Genomic DNA, 12190 nt, shown 5'->3' on the forward strand with positions numbered 1-12190 from the left:
CTCAAGAAAGCCTCTTTGGGTTTGCAGAGGTTATTTGGCCAAGTCATGGGGATAACTCTGAAATTGTCTACATTTTGCAAGTGCATCACTATCAAATCTTAAATGCAAGCTAATTATTTGAAAATTATTTTAGTTAAATTCCAAATGTGTTGCTCAAATATTTAAGTATAACCCACTTTACCTTTTCGAGTATAGATTGGACTTTTAGCAACAGTATGCCTATCAATGTATAATTAATTTAGTGCTACATAACTTAATCCAGCTGTCTCCTGCTACAGCATGCAGGAGTGGCTATGTATTAAATAAAGTCAAATCATGGTAAACTTTATTGCCCTTGGACAGGAGAACTAACAAAATGTACTTTCTCTGTTTAAGAGAGTTGAATTAAGGACAGTAGGGACCATCTTATTGCATCATTCTTTGTTATTTTCTTTACAAGCTGCAGTTTTCAGATTTCATGTTGTTGGTTCCCAGAGCTTATTTGAGTCACTAACACTTTTTAATGTAAATGCAAAATCTTCAGTCATCATTATGCAAACTACTGTCAGATGAATCACTATAGGTTTGCATTTTCCATGAATCAATAGAACTAATTTAATAGCATTATCTAACAGCTTACTCAACCACACACACCAACACATATATAAATTATCACTATGAATTCTAATTGATGCTGAAATATAGAAATCACAAATTCATTTACCACAATCTGCTCTCTATAGGGTTATTGCAGTTTTGTTGGGAGCAGAATCCATGCCCTACTCTGAAAAATAATCAAAGAGAATTTTGTTTTTTACAGTGGTCTTATCAGTAGGCTCTATTTCAGACTACAATATAACTGGGAATCTTAACATGGAGTTTATAGACCCATTGGGTTGACTTCAAAGGCTTCATGAAACCCATAAAATATCCATAAATCACTCATATTGTTGCTGGCAAATTTTATATAAAGATCATCAATAACCTCTACAAAATTTTCAAAATATCCTATGATATAGTTTGGCTATGTTCCCATCCAAATCTCATTTTGAATTGTAACTCCCATAATTCCCATGTGTTATGAGAGGGACCTGGTGGGAGATCACTGAATCATGGGGTTTGAAATTTCCCATCCTGTTCTTGTGATAGTGAATAAGACTCACAAAATCTGATGGTTTTATAAAGGGGAGTTTCCCTGAACACACTCTCTTGCTTGCCTCCATGTGAGATGTGACTTTGCTCCTCACTCATCTTCTGCTATGATTTTCAGGCCTCCCCAGCCATATAGAACTGTGAGTCAATTAAACCTCTTTCCTTTATAAATTACTTACTCTCTGGTATGTCTTTCTTAGCAGTGTGAGAACAGACTAATACATGCTATGATCTGTAAGATTTACAAACATAGACCCATTTCTAAACTGGTGCCATTAAAATAGGATCCAGACTCTGACTCCCTTCCCCCTCAATGTACCCATTTTATCTATGTCTAGTGTCCCCTCTCAACTGCAATTGCTGAAAGAGGCCTTGTTTTGTAACAGCTGCAGGGTCTTGAATCTCATGGCTCTCTTATTAGACATAAACGTGTTTTTCATAAAATTCAACAAGAATTTGTTGAATATATAAAATGCATTGACACTATGTTAGGCGCTTTGGTAAACACCTATGTAGGAGGGTTTTCAATACACCTAAAAGAGTGCTATGCCCTAAAATACAATCCACAATTTCACCTAATTTTACAGGAAAAGATTTAGAATTTACATCTTTTATAAGGGGTAAATTTTCCAAAAGAAGAAACAAATTAAGCTGGTAACAAATTTTATTCGTTTCATCTAATAAGAGTTTTCCCTTCTCTACAGGAAGCTTAGTTAACTCTAGAGAAATTGAGAGTAGTCATTCATATAAAGTATGTGGCATAAATAAGAATGGGCAAATTTGAATTGGATATAAATTAGGAGTAGAAAAGTATGGATCTTGTCAATCACAAGCTGCAGAAAATTTCTGGGCATTCCATACAAAAATGGCCAGAAGAGAAAAGATGTAGCCAGAAAGAGAAGAACGTAAACTGTTTTGGCCTTCTTCATAATTTTGTGAAGACGTAAGTAACTCTGAATACACAGAGAAGTCCATCCTTAAAATGGGCTTTCATGTTGCAGAAGTGACTCTGAGAAGTCATTTTTTAAGCTACTTTTCACAGCAGTTTTAGATTCACAGCAAAATTGAGAGGAGATTATAGAGATTTCCCGTATGTCCCCGAACTCCACACATGCATAGCTTCCCACGTTAACAACGTCCCCTATTCTCATGCATAGCTTCCCATATTATCAACGTCCCCCACCAGAATGGTACAACTTGTTACAACTGATGAACCTACATTGACATAATTAGCCAAAGTCCATAGCTTACTTTCAGGTTCACTCTTGGTGTTGCGCATTCTATGGATTTGGACAAATGTATAATTACATCTACTTATTATTATAGCATCATACAGAGTACTCTCATTGCCCTGAAAATCCTCTGTGCTCTGCCTAGTCATCCCTGCCCCTATCAACCCCTCGCAACCACTGAATTTTTACTGGCCCTATAGTTTTGCCTTTTCTAGAATGTCATACAGTTGGGTGATATGGTATGTATTCTTTTTGGTTTGGAGTTTCCACTTAGTAGTATGCATTTTGGTTTTCTCCATGTCTTTTAATGGCTTCATAACTAATTTTTTAGCACTGAATAATATTCCATTGTCTGTATGTACCATAGGTTATCTATCCACTCATCTACTGGAGGACATTTTGGTGACTTCCAAATTTTTGCAATTATGTTAGATTATGTGTGCTTATGTATATACACATTATGTGTATATTTGCTTATGCACACTTATATATAAGTGAAATGAATGACAGCAATAATACAAGAGATGAGAGGAAAGAGTTAGGATTATTTTCTTACCATAAGGTATTCACACTATCCTTAAATTTGTATGTTATTTAAAGGTAGGCTTGGATTAGTTGTAAATGTGTACTGCAAACTCCAGGATGACTTCCAAAAATAGTGAAAAAAAATTATAACTGATATTCTAAGAAAGCAGAGAAAATGAAATAATATAAAATCTAAGTTAAAACCACAAACACCAGAAAAAGAGTGGAAGACAAAAATAAGAATAAAGAACAAAGGCAACAAATACAAAACAGTAGCAAATATTTATTTAACTATACCTATAATCACCCTATAATCACTTTTACTGCCAATGATCTAAATATACCAATTAAAATACAGATTATTAGAGTGGTAAAATCCACTAAAATCCTCTAAAAGTGGCTGTAATAATTCATATTCAGGTTTTTTTGTGAACATAAGTTTTCAATTTTGTTTGGTAAGCACCAAGAAGCACAGCTGCCTGATGGCATGGTAAAAGTATGATTAGTCTTAAAAGAAACTGCCAAATTGTCTTCCAAAGTGGCTGTACCGTTTTGCATTTCTACCAGCAATGAGTGAAATTTCCTGTTGCTCCTTATTCTTCTCATCAATTTATGCTGTCGGTGGTCTGGATTTTGTCCATTCTAATAGGTGTGTAGTAGTATCTCATTGTTTTAATTTGCATTTAACATAAAATGTGGAGATTCTTTTAACATAATTCTTTGCCATATTTATATATATATACATACACATACATGTGTATATATGTATATATGTGTGTATATATAGACACACACATATATATACACACACATATACACACACACACACACATATATATATATATATATATCTTCTTTGGTAAGATGTCCTTTAAAGTCTTTGGCTCATTTTTTAATTGAGTTATTTCTTTTCCTATTGTTGAGTTTTAAAAGTTCTTAGTATATTTGGGGTATTACAAATATTTTGTTTTGTTCTTTTGCAAATACTTTTCCAAGTTTCCGGCTTGTCTTATTCTCTTGACATTGTCCTTTGCAGAGCAGAAGTTTTTAATTTTAAGAAAGTCCAGCTTGTCAATTATCTCATGGATTATGCCTTTGGTGTTGTATCTAAAACATCATCACCATACCCAAGGTCATCTAAGTTATTTCCTATGTTATGCTCTAGAAGTCTTATAGTTTGGCATTTTACATTTAGGTCTATCATGCATTTTGAGTTAATTTTTATGACAGGTGTTAGGTCTATCTAAATTCATGTTTTTGCATGTGGATGTCCAGTTAGTTGCTCTAACACCTTTTGTTAAAAAGATTTCCCTTGCTCCATTGTATGTTCTTTTCTCTTTTATCAAAAACCAATTGACAGTATTTATTTCAGTCTGTTTCTGGGCTCCCTATTTTGTTCAGTTCATCTATTTGTCTATTTTTTCCCAATACCACACTGCCTTGATTACTGTAGCTTTATAGTAAGTCTTGAAGTTGTGTAGTGTCATTGTACAACTTGTTCTTCTTCAATATTGTGTTGGCTATTCTGAGTCTTTTCCTTCTCCACATAAAATTCAGAGTCCATTTTTTATATTCAAAAAATAACTTGCTGAGATTTTGACTGGGATTGCATTGAATCTATAGATCAAGTTGGAAAGAACTCCCATCTTGGCATTATTGAATTTTCTTATTTGTGAACATGAAATATCTTTCCATTTATTTAGTTCTTTTAAATTTTATTTTAGTCTAGTTGATCAGGGCTTTACACTTTTGATTACATAAATTTTGTACATATTTTGTTAGATTTATAACTAATTATTTAGTTTTGGAGGTGCTAATGTAAATACTATTGTGTTTTAGTTTCAAATTCCACTTGTTCATTACTGGTATATAAAAAACATTCAATTTGTATATAAACTTTGTCTTCTACAACCTTGCAATAATTGCATATTAGTTCCAGGAGTTTGTTGTTGTTGTTGTTGTTGTTGATTCTTTTGGATTTTTCACATAGATGATTATTTCATCAGTGAACAAAGAAAATTTTATTTTTTACTTCCCCATCTGTATACATTTTCTTTTCTTCTCTTGTTCAGCCTGTTGATGTGATTGATTACATTAATTGATTTTTGCATGTTGAACCAGACTGAGATACCCGGGATAAATCCCACTTGGCCATAGTGTATAATTGTTTTTATGCATTGCTAGAGTCCATTTGCTTATATTTGTTGAGGATTTTTGCATCAATGTTTGTGAGATATCTTGATCTGTAATTTTATTTTCTTATAATGGCTTTGCGTGATTTTGGTATTAGGATAATGCTGACCTCATAGAACAAGTTAGAAAGTTCTAACTTTTAATTACTTTAAAAAGATGCTTAAAGTGCTGTAATTTTTTCCTTTAATGTTTGGTAGAATTTACCAGTGAATCCTTCTGGGCCTGGTGATTTCTGTTTGAAAGACTATTAATCATTGATTCAATTTTTAAATAGATACGCACTTATTCAGGTTGTCTATTTATTCTTGTGTGATTTCTGGCACATGGTGTCTTTCAAGAAATTGGTCCATTTCATTTAGGTTATTAAATATGTAGACATAGAGTTGTTCATAATATTACTTTATTATCCTTTTAATGTTCACAAAAACTGAAATTTTAATAATAGCAATTTGTATTTTGTCTTTTTTTTGCTTGACTAGAGGCTTATTCATTTTATCTATCTTTTTAAAGAACTAGCTTTTGTTTTTGTTAATTTTCTCTATTGATTTCCTCTTTTCAATTTCACTGATTTCTGCATTGATTCTTATTACTTATTTTCTTCTGCTTACATTGTATTTAATTTTCTTTTTCTAGTTTCCTGAGCTGGAAGCTTACACTATTTATGATGGATCTACTTCTATTTTACACATCCAGTACTGTAAATTTCCCTCAAAGCACTGCTTTTGCTACATCCCATAAATTTTGATAAGTTGTATTTTTATTTTGACTTAGTCAAAATATTGTTTAATTTATATTGAGATTTCTTTTTTAATCTATGTGTTATTTGGAAATGTGTTGTTTAATCTCTGTGTATTTTGGAACTTTTCAATTATTTTTTTTGTCATTGATTTCTTAGTTTAATTTAATTATATTCTGAGAGAAAGCATTATATGATTTCTATATTTAAAAATTTGTTAATCTGTGTGTTTTAATCCAGAATGTGGTCTATCTTGTGAGCTTAAGAGGAATGGATATTCTGCTGTCTCTTGATGTAGCCCATAAATGTCAATTATAGCCAGTATTGTTGAGTTCAACTACGTTCTTACTAATTTTCTGCCTGCTGGATCTATTTCTGCAGATGGATGTTTAAGTTTCCAGCTATAATTGTGGAGTTCCTTTCAGTTCTATCCGTTTTTAACCTCATATAGTTTGATGCTTTGTTGTTAGTTGCATACACATTAAGAATTAGTTACATCTTCTTAGAGAACTTGTCTATTGTGTAATAACCTTCTTTATATCTGATAACTCTTCTTGCCTTAAAATCCACTCTGTCTCAAATTAGTATCATTATTCTGCTTTATTTTGTTTAGTGTTAACATGATATATTTTTCTTCATTCATTTACTTTTAATTTATTAAGCTTACTTGGGGCATTCTTTCTGTCACACTGTTTTTGATTTCCAGAATTTATTTTGGGTTCTTTGTTAAGATTTTTGTGTGTCTTCATATTTACAGTGGAATTTTTGTGAACAACATACATAGTTGGGTTGTGTTTTTTAATCCACTCTAAAAAAATCTGTCCTTTTATTAATACATTTAGACCATTGACATTAAAAGTGATTATTGGTATAGTTAAGTAAATATCTATTATATTTGGTACTATTTTGTTTTTTTGCCCTTATTCTTTGTTCTTGTTTTTGTCTTCCACTCTTTTTCTGCCTTTTGTAGTTTTAACTGCAATTTTATAAGATTCCATTTTCTCTGCCTTTTTAGAATATCAGTTATACTGTTTTTCACTATTTTTGGTGGTTGTCCTGGAGTTTGCAGTATTCATTTACAACTAATCCAAGTCTACCTTCAAATAACATTATACCACTTCAAGATTAGTGTGAGTACCTTATAACAAAATAATCTTAATTATTTCCTCTCATGTCTTATATCATTGCTGTCATTAATTTCACATATATAAGCATACTTAAACTTAATACTATACTATATTATACATATATACTACATACACATAAGCTTACATAAACTCATGTATTGTTGATATTATTATTTTAAGCAATTTAAATCTGTTAGATCAATTGAGAATTTTTTTAATTAAATTTTTATTTTCTCTTCATTTATTTCTTCAATACTTTATTTTCTTTATTTACATATGAGTTTCTGACCTATATTTTTCTTTTTAGCTCCAAAAATCTTTTAACATTCCTTGCAAGGCAGTTCTACAGGCAACAAATTTTCTCGAATTTGTTTAAGAAAGTCTATTTCTCCTTCTCTTTTGAAAAATAATGTTTCAGGGTAGAGAATTCTAGGTTGGTGGATTTTTCTCTCTCAACAGTATTTATTTATTTATTATTATCTTCCATTTTTTTTTAATCTTTGATTTTCCATAATTTTAAAATGATATGCCTATATTTGGTTTTGGCTCGTTGTTTGTTTCTTTGGTTTTAGCATTTATCCTGTTTCGTATTCTCTGTAGCTTCCTGGATTTATCCCTGGCTTGGTGTTTAACAGTAATTTGGAAAAATTCTCAGTTATTGTTTCAAATATTTTTTTCTGCTCTTCCTTTCTTTATTCTTCTTCTTGTAGTCCCATCAGATGTATTGTAACATCTTTTGTAGTTGTCACACAGTCCTTGAATGTTCTGTTTTTTTTTCTTCTTTCAGTCTTTGTTCTTTTTGCTTTTCAGTTTTGGAGGTTTCTATTGGTATGTCCTCAATCTTAAACAACTCTCAGTTAGTCTACAAATAGGCCCATCAAGAGGATTCTATTTTGGTTATAGTGTTTTGGCTCCTAGAATTTATTTCTGGCTCACTTAGGATATGTATTTATCTGCTTACATTGCCCATCTGTTCTCACATTCTGTATTTTATTTGCTAGCACCCTTAACTTATTAATCACAGTTGTTTCTTAAAAAAATTATTATCTGATATTCCAATATCCCTGCCTTGTCTGATTTTTATGCTTGCTCTGTCTCTTCAAATTGTCATTTTTGCCTTTTAGTATGTCTTATAATTTTTTCTTAATAGCTGGGTATGATGTACTAGGTAACAGGAACTGCTGTAAATAGTTTTCTATTAATGTAGTGGTAAGGTGTGGAAGAGGGGAAGTGTTCTACAGTACTCTGATTAGTTTTCAATCTTTCAGTAAGAACATGCTTCCTGACTGTGAAATTTACAAGTGTTTCCTTTTTTTATTTTCCTCCCCAATTAGATGGAACAGGGAGGCTAGAGTGGGCTAGAGTTGGGGTATTTTCCTTCCCCCAGGTCGATTAGGCTCTGATGGTACCCCAGGAGGTTAGGCTCTGGTTAACTAGTTTCCTTTAGGAGAGGCCTTATTTAGAAGAACAGAGGGGTCTGTTCCTTTTTTCCCCCACCATTCTGGAAGTGTGGGAATTTTTCTCTGATTTTACTATGAGAATCTGGTCAACATCCTTTAGGTAAAACTTAGAAAAGTATGGAGGCTTCTCTATGACTCGATCGTCCTGGAGTTCTAACTCTCAAGATTTGTCTGTACTCTTACAATTTATCAATCTCTGCTTCTGTAAGCCATGATTTCCTGTATTTGCCTGTCTGTCTCTCAAATTTTGAGGTCAAAGGTTTGTTCTATGTCTTCACCTCTCTTACGGATCCAAGATCTGTTGACTTTTTTCAGTCTGTCACTTTTTTGACTGTTAGGATGAAGTGACAACTTCCAAGCTCCTTACATGAAGAACCAGAAACCAGAATTCTGAGCAGGAGTTTAGAGCTGAGCACTGTGTACGACTCTGTGGTCTTTCTGAAAAGAAAGGATGCAGGAGACAGAGGGCACAGGGGTGAAGCTAGAACACAGGGATCCTGAGGCTCTGTCTTGAAAGAAAGCAGTTCTGCTTTAATCTACTTGTATATTGTCCTTTAGCTTTTTGGAATAATTGATTCTACTATATAAAGACAGATAGAGACATACACAGAGAGACAAGTTATTAGTAGGTAGATAATGAATGGATGGATGGATAAAAAGATAGATGATGCATAGTTACAAAGAATATGCCTGATTGCTATTGGTGGAGAAGGCACATAATGACCTTCTAATTCTTGTGCTCTGAATCAGTTTGTTTTGTTTTTATCTTTCTTCAGTCATGGATCTAGAGAGTTTGCTTTAGGTAACAAGGTATTATTTAAGAGCGATCTCTGAGGATGTCTTGTGTGATCACAATAGGTAGAGTCTTATTTCTAGACTTTACTATCTTGTTTCTAATATTACTTTTAATTTGCCATTGTAAATTCAGCCATTTAACTCTTTCCTAATTGTTTTCAAACTCAACATCTCTACTTAACAAGAACTGAAAGTCTTAAAAATGAATGTTGTAATAAAAACTATAGTCCTACATTAGCTTTATTTATGGAAGGAACTAATGATAAAATCAAAAGTGAGAAAGAATACACAGATATGGGTAAAGTGAAGCTTGTAGGCCAAAGTTTCCAATTAATAAAGCTTTTTATTTCTCTTCTGGGATCATCTACATATCCATTTAGATACCGGCTTCAATACTGAACAAAAACTAATGTTCAAGAACTTATGCAATTGAACTTCTCTGCTTTAAAACTGCCTATGACCTTATTTGGAAGTCAAGTGTAAATTTCTGATTCACTCTATGTAAAGCTGTCAGCTGACCTCAATGTAAATGAATATTTTAGATTTCCTGGTTGTTTGCCTTACCTGCTAGAAAATTCCTGGAGTGAGGAGTAAAAATAAATATAAAGATACCAGTGTGGTTACTTAATTCCTCACCTTGTCAGTAGAAGAAAATTCACATAATTTAATTTCCCACCCTCCTGTCTCTGTATTTTCTCTGCTGTCTGTCACAGGAGGGCAATGTAGATGCATATTAATGAGACCAGGCTAGGCAGACACTCAAGGCATTTTTCTCAATCTGGAAAAAATGCCTCAGCAATATTTACAAAAGTCTATGACAAGACAGTTGCATAAGCAATTGTCAAACTTAAAAGAGTTAGGAGGCAAAAGAGAGGCAAGGTGAGATCAAGAAGCTTCTACTAAAAAAACCGTGGCAAACAGTATTTATCTTTTTTCTTGGTCTAAAGTCATATGGTATCATCTAGACTTTGCACAAATGTCCTTGATTTAGATACCATTTTGTTCCAACAATCTTGACTCACAATAACAGAGAAAAATTACATGAAAATATTCAGAAATGGAAAAGTAGCCTATTTGTGAATCACTTTCTATGAAAGACTTTATATTGTTAAATAGAGATATACTTAACAATAAGTGAGGTAGATGAGTGCTGGTATAATAGATTTCACACAATCAAGGAATAATCATGAAATGTATGGGTATCCTAAGTGTAAAGAGAGACTTTCAGGATAATGACATTGAAATTGTAAAGAAATGTGTTTTATATATATGCACACACACACATACTCACAAATATACATACATATGTATGTATATACACATCCTTTTAAAAAAATTTTTAAAATTCCAGTTAAAAAATTAATTGCTCTGAAGATAGAGATGGCCTGCTTATATTGAAAAGACTTAGGAATTTTTCATGAGAAAAAGATGCTTACAATCTATAGTGAACTCCTTATTTGGGCTAAAGAAGGTATTACCATAAGTATATTAGTTGTGATATAACCAACTCTGTCACAAACAATATGCAAGCCTAGACTCATATTGAGGGTGGGCTGCAGAAAGATTTCCTGTACTAGATGGTGCTTAATTTTAAAGATATATTTACCCATGAGTCCTAGATGATATATTATTTATATCTCTTCCTTAAAGTTTGCCAGATCTATTCCTAAAAATAAGATTTGTTATAAGTAATTCTAGAATATTCCCTCTAGAACATTCTAGAATGTCATTTAGAAAACAAAGTGTGTCTTTCAAAGCCCCTTTCCACCACCTACCTTTGGTTAACTCTTTGAGTCTTTCTTATTTTCTTCCGTAAGCCATGATTTCCATTCCCTTCTCTTCTTGATAATAATGTAATTTCATAAAAGTACCTTATAAACATATTCAACATAAGTTGTAAATAAATAGTTGCTGGTTAAAATTAAGATAGTTCCTATGAGTTTTATGTGTTTACAGATGCTAAGTTCTTAATGAAGGAATTGAAACTCTAACTTGAAATTTAGGGCAACAACAATCTTAATTTTTTGTGTGGAGAGACTGTTCCAAAGACCCATTAATAGTGCATGAGAGGCTGAGTAACCCACCTGCTAGTGGAAAAAGCATAAAGCAACTATGCTTCTGGGTTGCAGAATAAAGAACCCCATCCAAATTTTCCAAAATATGGTCACTGGGGAACTCACCAGTTCGTTCACCTCTGTTAAGTACTTCTAATTTAGAAGAAATAAAACAGTTCAGTGTCCTTGTGGCCTTTTCTTAGTCATCTTTACCAGTTCATTATCCTATCCCTGACCTTTAAATTTTAAGTTCCTCAAACATCTTTCCAAATTCCTTTCTCTTCTGGCAGAATCATCTCTATAATCTTTTAACTCTACTATAATCCATGATATTTTCTTCAAATAAAATATGTATGCAATTTTTAAAAAACAATTGATCTCTCTTTCTTTGCATCTATACTCTTACATGTAACTACTTTCCTAACATATCTAGCTGAGATATCTTAAAGGCTTCTCAACTAAGTATGTCTGAAATTAAATTTATTATCTTTCCCTCAAACCAGCTCTTTTTCTAGGGTGATACATTTTATGAACAAAGCAATGATTTATATAATTGTGCAAGTCAGAAATCTAGCATTTATCCTTGGTTCCTCCTACTTCTTCACACTCATGATTCATATGTCTTCATTTATTATTAATATCACCTTCTAAATATTTCTCAAAACTGGCTTCTTTAATTCATCTTAATAAGTTCACCCCCACAGTTTTACCTACCCTCCTCTCTTTCTTGGACCACTTCAACAATCAGCTAACGGCTTTCAACTCAGATTACTGCCTTGTTTCAATCCATTCTACACATGGAAAAAAGTGATCTTTTAAAAATGGAGATCTCATTAAAAAGGCTAAAGTTCTTAGCATGCCCTAAACTGCCCTGCTTATTCTCATCCTGCATTCATCTGCTGTCACTGCCTCTCCCCAGCTCACTTTCTGCTTAGAC

Source organism: Pan paniscus, chromosome 5 (genome assembly GCF_029289425.2).
Source record: "Pan paniscus chromosome 5, NHGRI_mPanPan1-v2.0_pri, whole genome shotgun sequence".
NCBI classification, from domain to species: domain Eukaryota; kingdom Metazoa; phylum Chordata; class Mammalia; order Primates; family Hominidae; genus Pan; species Pan paniscus.